The sequence below is a fragment of the Lissotriton helveticus genome, chromosome 4_1, assembly GCF_964261635.1.
Source record: "Lissotriton helveticus chromosome 4_1, aLisHel1.1, whole genome shotgun sequence".
In the NCBI taxonomy this organism is placed as follows: domain Eukaryota; kingdom Metazoa; phylum Chordata; class Amphibia; order Caudata; family Salamandridae; genus Lissotriton; species Lissotriton helveticus.
The window spans coordinates 1,566,418,703-1,566,431,010 of NC_136063.1; the positions used below are offsets into that span (position 1 = coordinate 1,566,418,703).

The following is a 12,308-nucleotide window of genomic DNA, read 5'->3' on the forward strand; positions in this document are numbered from 1 at the left end:
GTCCCTACCGTGAACCGCAGGTAACACCTGTTAGCAGGCAGGACGGGAATGTGGAAGTATGCATCCTGCAAGTCCAATGCTATCATCCAGTGTCTCAGGTCCAGTGCAGACGGGACTTGAGCGGGCATGAGCATTTTGAATTTCTCCTTTTTGAGGAAGAAATTGAGAGGGCACAGGTCTAGAATAGGACTAAGGCCTCGATCCTTTTTGGGCACCAGAAATTAGCGGGAATGCTAACTGTGACCTACTTCTGGCGTCGCACGCTCTCTGGCTCCATTCGCCAAGAGAGCCACCACTTCCTGGCGCAGTAAGGAGAGATGGTCCTCCGTCAGCCTGTCGCAAGTGGGTGGAATGGGTGGAGGGGAAGTCACAAAGGGGAGGGAGTAACTCCTTCAGACAATCTGAACAACCCTGGAGTCTGACGTAATTGACCTCCAGTGGGGCAGGTGATGGCCTATCCTGCCTCACACTGGGTGCCCACGACGGCTGGAGGGCAAACTAAAAGGGTATGGAGGCTGCGGCTGCCGGGGGTAGGGTGTACTGACCTGACCTCTGCCTGCTTGACTCACAGGGTCTGTGGGTACCGCTTCCCCAGCCACACAGAAGTTGGGAAGCTAATGCACTGTGGTGGCTGGGATAGTAAAGACACGGCTTAAAGCCACTTCCGTGGACATAAAAGGAGTGTACGATGGACTGGGATTGGCGAGGGGCCATGAAAATGCCCAAGGGCCTGGCTGTAGCTCTGCTATCCTTGAAGTGCTCCAGCATACCGAAGAGACGGAAGCTGCCAAAGGGCATGTGCATAAGCGACGCCTGGACACCCCAGAAAAGCTAGTCATTCTCAACTAGGCATGGCACCACAAGGCCACTGATGAAGTAATCGCTCTTCCAAGCGAGTTGGTCTAGCCCACACAGGATTGTGATCTTCGCTGCCTCTCTCCCGTCTGTGATACTTGGGAGAGTAGGGCCCAGGCCTCCTCCAGGACCCTTGGCAGCACCTGCGCAACCGAATACCATAGCACATGGGAATAATGGACTAAAAGGCACACAGTGTTCATGAACCACAGTGCCAGGCTGGTGGAAGAAAACATTTTCTCACCTAAAGTGTCCAGCCTCTTGGATTCCGTATCTGGAGCGGTGGTAGGAGATATGTCCAGATTTACTTGGGAAGTGGAGGCTAGGACTACCATGCACTCCGGGGTAGGGTGTTGAGAGAAGAAACTAGGGTCCCCAAAGGGTATAGCAGTGGTGGTGGGCAATCGTTCTGTTCACAGGAACCCCTGTGCAGGGGTTGGATCAGGTCCCAAGCTTGACATCCGTAAGGGCTTCATTAAATGGAGAAGCGGTTCCGTGAGGGTGACTCCCAGCCGAAGCACCTCTGTCAAGACGTTAGGCTTGACTGCAACTGAGGGTAGGCTAAGGTCAAGGACCTCAGCCGCCCTTCTCGACACCATAGCCAAAAAGACTCCCTCGCCCACAACCATTGTAGGAGGACAGAAGGTGCCGGTATCTGGAGAGGTGTCCAGTCTACTGGTGTCTGCTAATTCCTCACACCAGTCCATGTTGGGGTCTAGGGGCTGGTATTCTTCAGGGTCCAGCGACCCCCTACCATTCCTTCTCAAGTACCAGCCCATAAGAATAGGGTCTGGCCTGGAAAGCATGACTCGAGTCTGCATTGCGACGTATGATGCCCCTTCAGCTTTGTGTCGGAGTCGGGGATGAGAATGGGGATGACGCCACTGGAGGGCGCCGGGATCTTTGGCATCGGAACTGGTGCCAGGGAAGGTTGAGGTAGTGCACCCGGCATCTGTCCTGACCTATCCATGGATTGAAACGCCTGACTGGAGCTGGGGGCAGAACTGCCAGCAGAGAACCCTCCCACAGGGCCCAAAGGCACCCCAACGAGCCGCCCAAATATGAGGTTTATTGCCTCATAGAACTCAGAAAGTTGGGCGGGGGTCACTCCGGCTTCTGGAAACTTGAGGAGGGGCAGAGCTGGACCAAGCACAGGCTCTACTGCGGAGTTAGGCCTCAAATGACAATGCTCCTATGTCTCATAGTATGACTTCGACGGACGCAGTGAAGTCAAAGACCTCTTCGACTTCTTGCTCCTCTTCTTTTTGTGATAACTTACCAGAAGACAACTTTAAGTACGAGAGGATCTAGGGCTCTGTGACGGACTCCTGGAACCTCCTCCCGACTGTGATCGAGTCCATCCCGGCGTCGCACGTCGAGCAGCAAGGAGCTTGAGGGAACGTTCCCTCAAGGGTTTGGGCTGCAAGGCGCGGCAGACATCGGTCAGTGACATGTGCCACAGAGCTTGAAGCCGGGTTTCCTAGCTGACATACCTGCCACACAAGTTCAACAAAAGTCTAAAAAGAGTCAGTCAAAAATTGACTGAGGGTAGCTCTCTCCAGATCTGCACTCGGAAGAAAATAATTGTCCGCACACTTGGGTGGTGTCTATATAGGCACCGAGCATGTCACTTCTGGCGTTGATGACGCCACGCAGAGCCGAATGATGCCACCTAACGGCGAGCAGAGGTACTTCTCACGAAAAACTCCCAGATCCAGTCTGACGCCTGACGATAATACTAAGGTAAGGAATCTGCGGCTAGAAGTCACTATCAGATAAGAAAGTTAAGTATAGAAAATGTGAAGAATACTAGAAATGCAGTATGGACTTATTATTTTAACTGCTAGAAAAATCAGTAATGTACCTTTTACAATATACTGGGTGACCTTTGGTGACTGATCTCAAAATGCCCAATGAAAACAGAAAGCATTCTAGACCATTGGGTGGTGACTGGAGAGTCTGGCTAATAAAGATTCCAATCTAAGCGTTAATATTGTTCCTCTAACTAGGTTAGGAAGGATTGTCTCTCTAAAATAATTGTGACCAATACACAAGCAGAAAAATTACCACTCTAAAACGACTGCTTCTTGCTTGAACTGTAAAGCAATCATATTCAGCTGGCTGCAATCTGTGGTGTTGAGTGTTTTAGGGTTACAACTAAAGTGTAGACAAAATAGGACCACCGGGTTGCAAGCTCTGAGCTAGTATGCAAGCCTGTTCAGTTAATTATGGAGTAAAATAGCTGCTTCAGAGATAAGCTTTCTGACACCAGATCTGCTGCTTCTCGGAATAAACCATTGCTCTGCTCAATCACCAAGTCATGGGCAGGTCCAAAAGAAATTAAACTGGAGTGGAAAGCCAGGAAGACACTCATAATGCAGAAATACTTAGTAGCTGAGGTAGGAAAACAGAAGATTTGTTGTGCATGTTGTGCATATAACCAAAGGAACTACACAGTTCTACAGCAGTACACATTGACTCATCCTCCACAAACATGTGATATGGAACAATTTATCATCCCTACTTTATCCGATACAAACACATTAGGTCAATGTAGCAGATGAACAGCTTACAGAACAAATATGTGCCTCCTCTTTCTGTCCATGGACGCCCTATTCATCTATTACTAACAGAATGTTCCAATCATATTTCAAGCAAGGATAAGCCGGATTTGTCAACTCTATGAAACATGATTTGTATCTTTGTGTGATTTTATATTACCTTCTAAGGAAATGTCACTAAAACATCTAATACATTCTGTTAGACCTGGCACCTTGGTGTGAGTCTCCCTTCCACTTTTTGCTATGTGCCTCAGATGTTTTGCTGGTGTTCGCTGCTCAGGGCACTGCGCCACGGCCAATCCGTGCCGCAGTGCAAGTGCTCCCAATGTAAACTGTACCCATAATTGATTTCCATGATTGGCTCATTGGATTTACTGTCAGTCCCCAGTAAAGTGCACCAGGAGTGCCAGGGCTTGTAAATGCCAACACTGCTAGTGGGCCTGCAGCGCTGGTTGCGCCACCCACAGAAGCAGCCTTTGAAAATGTGTTGAGAGTCTGCCATTGCAGGACCTGCATGCAGTCTGATACTGTCATGCTGGCTGGGCAAGTGCACACACTTGCCAGCCTCTAAACCTTCCCTTTACTTTATGTGAGTCACCCCTATGGTAGGCCTAAGGGCAGGGTGCATTGTAAGCATAAGGTAGGACATGCCCTGGTGTGTGTGCATGTCCTAATAGTGAATTACAGCCATTTTCTTTTTTTTCACTATTGTAAGGCTACCTACTCTCCATAGGCCAGAATGAGCTGCTGGAATTATTACACTCTATAATCCCAGCAGACTCAGGGAGCATGGTAGAAAGTCAAGTTTAGTATGCCTGAACTCAGAATAATAAAATACTTCTTTTTAGTAAAGTTTATTTTAATATCCTATGTTTGTAAATGCTACTTTTAGAAAGTTAGCATTTGTTTGCCTAACCATTTCAGCCCGCCTCTGCCAGGATGTGTATCTGCTGTCTGGGTTGTGTGAGTGACAGGGCTGGGGATGACAGGTGGTGAATGGAGGGATTACACCAAGGTGGGTGGTGGGAGTGCCCCTTGACACTGAATAGGGCTGTGCTCTGCCACCACAATGCTGGCTCCACCTCCTGGGGAGCGACTGATGACTCTGCCCGACACCTAGCCCAGGAAGGGGGAAGACTGTCAACAAGGTGCTCCTGACTGTACTTGTCATCTCAATGCCGGTTCCACCTCCTGCGGGGCGTTTGCTGTCCCTGCCCCACACACTGAAAGGAAAAGACAGAGTCTACACAACAAAGTGCTCCAGTGCTGAAAAGGACTATGCAAAGGCCCTCCTGGCCTGAAAAGACAAAAGAAACTGACTATATATGTAGGAGCCCTGCTCCTAAGAAATCAGATCCAGTTTTACCATAACGAACCTCTGCCCAACTAGAAGGACCAAAGAAAAGCTGAAGGACTGGCCTGCAGTGGTGCCTTGCTGAGGAAGGAGAGGAGAAGACCAAGAAGGACTTTGCTGAATTGTGCTTTAAATTATCTCCAAGGGCTTGACGGAGCTTGCCCCCTGAATTGAACCCCAGGACTAGTGGGTTCCTTGTGCCATGGCTCATCTGCAAACAGAGCCGTGTGATTCCTCCCGCCGGAGTCGAGACACTCTGGAGCGGCCCGCCCTTCTGCCCATTGAGAGCCTCGCTCTGCCAGAGCCGCTCTCTGCCCCTCGGGTCAGGCCGCCGGCTCCTCTGTCACCTCGCTCGTCACTGGAGTGCATGGAGTGCTTTCTTCCACCCTTCCGCCGGAATCCTGGTTGAACGAGCGCACACTAAAGTCTAGACGGCTGCCCATGCGCTGCAAACGCACCTGGCCGCCCCGCTGTGCCCTCCGACCTCTGGAAGAGGCCGCACCGCACCACCAAGGGACTCGCCACCTGTACAGCCTGTACCGCAGGCCCTGTGCCGCTCCCCGCCGTCTGGAAACCACCCGCCGTCCACAGACCCCAAGGTACCTGCACTCACTTTTTCTGGATTCTTGTTTAACTGTTAGTTCAGTTTTTGCTTTATTTGCACTATTAACATGGCCTTATTTGATGACGATCGTGACAACCTATTCAATGACATATTTACAGGACAGGACAAACAACCAACCAAAACTCCATCTGTTGGCAGTACTCCCCAGGGCCTAAAACAACTTTTCATCAAATTAGAGAGACTCCGCAAAGCGGAACTCTCCAGATGGTGGGACCTCACAACTTTAAAAAAATACATAGAACTTAAACAGATTCCTAGAGGTCTCCGAGTCATCATATTTCCTACCTTTGAGGATTTAGACACAGACCTTCTACAAGAAGGGGAATGTCTAATTTCATCTTCCTCTTATGGGATGATGGATTTGTTAATAAGACATGCGGAGAGAAAAAGAATTAAACTTTTGGAAGAAATTGAAATAATTGAAAATGAAATCAAAAAATTTAATTTACCTGAAAATACTGACAAAAACTTCAAAATTCTAAAAGAAGTTCTTAATGCTCACCAAACACACTTACGGGAGAAAAAACTTTGTAAACTGAAGAGGGACGACAATGACTATAAAAATGGTCGTATCTTCACTTTTGCCCAAAAATATGACGATATAAAACCAAGAGCAGGAGTGAAGGGTCTTCAAGGCCAAAAACTATCAGAACAAAAATCGGTCAGTGACTCAGACCTCTCCAGCCTAGCCAGTGATACTAGTGAAACTGGAAGCATAACCCCCTCTACATCAATTCAGGAGAATACTACTCCTAACAATACCTCAGCTTTTTTATCAGAACTAAAAAGGTTCAGAAAGGGCACGAGATTAGGTTTCAACCAGAGAACACTCCCAAGAAAAGAACTAGGAGGGGGGGGGGGAAGAAACATAGATCTCGTAGACGACAAAAGAGTAACCAGATCGGTTTCGAAGAATCAGAGAAAGTGAGTGAAGGTATCAATGTATCAAATGTTGACAAAAATATTGACAATGTAAAAGATGATGTCTCGATAATCAATTTATCTGAACAAGTGTTGAATGACAATGAAATCAATGTTCTAAAAAAAAGGATTACGTTTCTGCCCTCTTTCCAAACCTGATTATGTTCAAATCCATGTAGATCTGTTTAGGTTTGTCCGTGGCTTGAAATTAAAAAGGTTTTTTGCAAATAAATCCGATGAGTGTCAAATACCTATATATACTAGTGCTAATTGTGGTCAAACTATTGAAGACATAGAAACAACTAGACTCCTTATGTCATTGGACGATAGTTTAGAAACAGTTCCTAATATTGAGGATATCCTGGAAGATCTGAATATCACTACTGACTTACAAGTAAACAGTGGACTTAAGAAGAAGTCCACATTTACCCCAATTTTAGCCCCTGACAACATGGTAGATTGTTTTTACAAAGCAGTGACATCGGACTTATACAAACTAGAGGACAGATTCCTTTACAAACCTTGCAGATTCAAGGACAATTTATCAACAGTTGAAAGGAGTGCGTTGGAGCAACTTAAAGGTTATACACATCTGATCATCAGAGAGGCAGACAAAGGAGGAAATATTGTCCTCATGGACAATGACCTTTATTTAGATGAAATTGGAAGACAATTATCTGACACGCAGTCCTACACACTCATGCACATGACCCTACACCTTCGACAATTGTATTGATTGAAATAACTCTTCGATATTGGCAGAGCTTAGGACTCTTGTCTGATTCAGAATGCAAATACTTATTCAATCCGACACCTAGGGCAGCATATATCTATGCACTCCCTAAAGTCCACAAAAATATGACCAGACCCCCAGGAAGACCCATCATTTCCGGGATAGGTGGACTTACAGAACATATTTCTGAATATATTGACACATTCCTCAAACCTTTGCTCATACAATTACCTGCTTTTATGGAGGACACAAAGGATCTCCTTAACAAACTTGAACAATTTCCTTGGTCTGATGAATACATCTTGGTTACTCTTGATGTCAATGCATTATACACCTGCATACCTCTTGACAGGGGAATGGAGGCCCTTAGATTCTTTCTTTCCAAACGAGATGCCTGCCTCTATGATCACACCAAAATGTTATTAGAGCTCACCAAGTTGACACTAGAAAATAATTATTTTCAGCATCAATCTGTCTGGTATAAACAGCACTCGGGAGTAGCGATGGGGGCGAAATTATCACCCTCCTTCGCTAATCTCTATATGGGCTTCTTCGAACTACACCATATCTGGAGAGACTGTCCCCATCATTTGACCAACAACATAATTTATTGGGGACGTTTCATTGATGACGTGTTACTAATTTGGAATGGTGACACGGTCTCATTAACTGAGTTTTTTGATTATCTCATGTGCAATACCTATAATCTGTCGTTTACATACAGCTTTGATAGAAAACAAATCGACTTCCTCGATGTCACTTTGTAAGTCAGGGATGGTATTCTTGAAACAAAACTCTTTCGCAAAACAACAGCGTGTAACTCGGTTTTGCACGCGACCAGTGCTCACCCAGTTAGTCAAATTCGGGCAATTCCCTTTGGTGAGATGACCCGAATAAGAAGAAATTGTAGCACTGACAATGATTTCAACAGTGAACTTGATCAACTGACCAGACGTTTTGTTCAAAGGGGTTACGATCCTGACATTCTTAAAAAAGCAACCACTAGGATCATGAAATGTAAACGTAGCGACCTACTCAGGAACAAAAGAAAATAGAGTAACACAACAAACCACAAACGTGTAGCATTTATTACACAGTTTCATTGCCATAGCAATGAGGTTTACTGCATATTGCGAAAGCACTGGCATCTTCTTAGATTAGATCGAGACCTTGATCCCTTCATTAAAAAGGGCCCCCAAATCACATATAGAAGAGGTCAAACCTTACACAATCTTTTGGGACCCACTGGCCGTAGCACCAGGTCTTTGGGTACTAAAAATTGGTGCCCCCTCAAACCCAAAGGTTTTTTTAGGTGCACCATGTGCAGCGTTTGCCAATTTGTATGCAACAAAACAACTGCTTTCTGCTACAACACTAGAAAGACTCATCAAATCCAGGATTTCATCAACTGTAATACCAAATTTGTTGTTTATTGTATCATATGTCCGTGTAATAAGATCTACATAGGAAGCACTATCCGTCCGCTTAAGGAACGCATACAAGAGCATATTAGGGCCATTCACACAAATAACCCTAATTATCCACTAGTGGCACATTATAACACTGACCATAAATCGTCTGACCTAATCAATATCAAGTTTCATGGCATTGCAACCCTCAATAATGATCCTCGGGGTGGCAACAAGACAGCAGCTCTTAGAAAACTGGAAACACAATGGTTGATTAAATTAAGAGCGGTTGATCAGGGATTAAATACAGACAGGGAAATGCATGTTTTTTGTATGAAAACTAGTTCGCTTCTGTTCTGTTAGGTGCTGCTTCTATAATGTACATATGATTTCCATATCATCAGCTGAGTGTGTTACAATATCGAGTGGTCTGGTTTCACATTACTTCAATCCAATAACTTCAAGATGTATTGTTATTTGTCTGAATTATGATACAATGATGTATGGACTTTTTATCTTTTGATTCACTTTCTAAAATATTGTTATATGTTTTTTATATATTCTTAACTCATATTTGTTTGACTACTCTGGCTGGAGTTTCACACAAGTTTCATCATATGTAATAATGTGTAGGACATGAGATACAAATGTTAAACAAGTGTTACTTGAATACGTTGCATACTGTTGCTTTCTCTGTTCTATTTCATGGACCCTAAAACTCGCTTTTCTGAATCCATTACCTTTACTAACACACGTTTGTGTACGTTTTTTTTATACGTGATTGTCTGATACCGACTTGACACCGACGCGCCTATAGCATGCCTCACTATGGAGTCACCTAATAGGGATGACTATTACTCTTCAGTCACACTCAACTGCATTTTCATTTTTCTTTATCGAACCATACACTTTCTGATACCTCGCTTATGCTCACGTTTTTCATTTTTTGTTGTTAATTTTACTGCTCACTTCAGTTTATTTTATTATTACTTTATTTCTGTTATTGTAATATCACTATCGGTCTGTTACAGTTTTATATTGAATTTCTTTGTGTGCGTTGCGCTTTTCAATACCTCTTTCTGATCCTTGTTATGGTATTTTTATTTGTGCTCATTCTAGTATGGCGCACATTATTTTGAGTCCCTGTTATTCCATGCACCTACTTGGACTAGTCCGCTTTCTATCCTCATGACTGAAGCATGCTGGGAGATGGGTAGCGTCGTGTCATCAGACTTCCGCTTATAACGTTGTCTTTTGCAGTGTTACTTTGTTTCTTTGATTCCGTTACTACGTGGAGTCAACCATCACGTCAATGGTAAGCTTAGATTTGTATATCCATAAGGTTGTGTTGGTCTAGCTAAACGCTGGTTCACGCCATACTCATGTTGCTAATCTGGGTCCTTACAATTCTTTCTTTCAGCTCCTAGATTTTTGTGGGGCTGGGCTGGAGGTAAGCTGCTAGCACTACAGACCTGTAGTCTTGAATTCCGCCTAACATTAGAGTCTAATGTTTATTCTAATTCTTTTTCCTGTAATTCGCTGTTATTTTCTACTAGGGGCTTCGTTTGTTCGAGTGTCCATATTTAGGATTTTTCTACTAGACTGACTGTGGCACATAATTATTTAACCTCGTATATGGTACGAATTCAGCGTAATTCTATTTTTCTTTTGCATGATTGATGCCCATATTAGTGAGCCTTTTCCTAAATACTTCATATGCTCATCCCATTTTAGGACTCCTAGATCTACACTATTCATGATTCACCTTCTATACATTGAGGCGAGTTGCCTTCGTGATTTCAGTGGGTGAGTTTCATTTCTCTGGTTGCTCGTTTCTCCGTTGTTTTTAATATTGGCTCCTTTACTCACTGACCGTTACAGTTGTTAATACAGCCAGTATGAAGCCTATTTTTGAGAATGGACCAAGGTATTTTTATCATTAGCATCCAGGCCTTTGTTTGCCGTTACATATCGTATCTATATTACGGTTCCACTAGACCACAATTTACAAGGCTTTAATGTACAATTTGGATTTTAACGTATTAAGTTAGCTTGTTTCAGGTACATGTCTCATTATGAATGTGCCAACTTAAACACATCCCCATTTGTTATGTTGAGCCTCCACATTGACTAGGGAAGGACAAAATAACTCAATAACTGTTAAAATAGGTTTCATTAGACTGTATTTATCCAGTTTGTTTACTGTTTTTCTTTATGTATTTAGAGCGCGACATGGTATATTTATTCGATAGTCACAAACATCTATTTCAAGTGATCTCATTGGATCATATGGACTCATGTTCCTCGCAGTTGCGTGCTCGTCTTGAATTTAAATTGCTATGGTGAGCTCAGTTTGTTCCCTCTGTTTTCTTTGCTATTTACATCCTTTAAATATTGTACACACGATTAGGGATTTTCTCGATGTCCTAACTTGCAGACTTTTGTGCAGTACTTAGTACCATCTTTATGTTTTATCATCAAATGTCATGCAATCTATTGAGCCTGTATATTCAATGTACTGGTTACATTTTATGTCTTAAACTTTTCTATTTTTCATTATCAGGTCTCTGATTTTTATATTTCTTGATACAGACATGCTATGAGCTTGGATGTGGCGCGCTAGTTTCATTTGTATAGGTCAGCTTTGCTCATTATATTTCTCATATCAATTGGTTATTTGGTGAAGGTTATTTCGATCACTATTTTTTCCACACTCCGGATCACACTCGGGTGTCATGTCTACTACTTAATTGGTATCGGTACCTTTGTGTTTCTTCTTCTCCTGTTCTCCGCTTTCTCATTCTGATCACTATTCACACTCAGTCTTTCGGTTTTTAATAACTTAACAACTTTTCTATAGATAATTCATCTTTCATTTCTTGCTTTAGGCCTGCATAAATGTTGTTTTATTATATCTTTATGTATTCACTCATGTAAGGTTACATACATATCTTTTGTTTTGTCTCACAGCCTTGAAAAAGTCATAGTACTGATCAATAGTACTGACGAAACTCGTGTCGGCTGTTTCTTGTCAACTCTACTTTTATGGCTCTTCTAATAAAGAAAATGAAAATTTGAACTTTCCCGCTTGTTTGTCTTGTCCAAACGTTGATATGATAGGATAAATATAGTTCAAGTGTTGCTGAACTACAAGGAGACCGATTAGTCTTTTTCTGTACATATGTGCTTTAGGAATGTGCTCTCTTTGACCCCTTCTTTGCAGACCCCAAGGTACGTCTGTACCTTGAAGCGCACTGACATCCTACAACGCGTCCGCCTGCCAAAAAGACTGAGCAAAGAACGGACGTCGCGCACTTCCAAGGTACGAGACTGCACACACCGGGCTCGGGGCCCGCAACGTTTTCTTTCCCCGTGACAACTGTGCGCTTCGCCTTGCTCCAGTACGCTCCTACCTGCCCGCCTTAACCGCCGACAGCGTGAGGTGCGTACCCCGCCTGTGTAGTCGACAGCGCCGTACGCGGCGCGCCACGAGAAGCGTGGGAGTCGGCAGGACTTCGCTTCCCTGCCCGTACTAACCGCGGAGAAGCGCTACGAAGCACACAGCCGGTACGGCCCGCGCCCCAGCGCGTGAAAATAGTGCCCAAAGTGTGGAAGAACTGTTCTGAGATAATAAGGACTAAATGGAAGCAGCTTATAGTAATTTGAAACTAAGAAGAATACTTGCCATTGTTTTATACCTCGTGGCCCCAATCTAGAAACGTTATAAGGTCTTGTGATAACTTGCCTGCATATATATAATTTTACATAAAGTCTACGTATTTTTATAGAAATACCGCCTGGTGTCCATTTGTGGGGGATTCAGTGGATTTATTGTGTGTGATTACAAATG

At 43.9% G+C, this 12,308-nt stretch overlaps 1 protein-coding gene across 2 annotated transcripts in view; it reads right to left on the bottom strand.

The window, feature by feature from the left end:
* The window catches only part of HUS1 (HUS1 checkpoint clamp component), a 355,983-nt gene that overhangs the window by 151,070 nt on the left and 192,605 nt on the right, over positions 1–12,308 (bottom strand). The gene's annotated exons all lie outside the window — the stretch shown is intronic.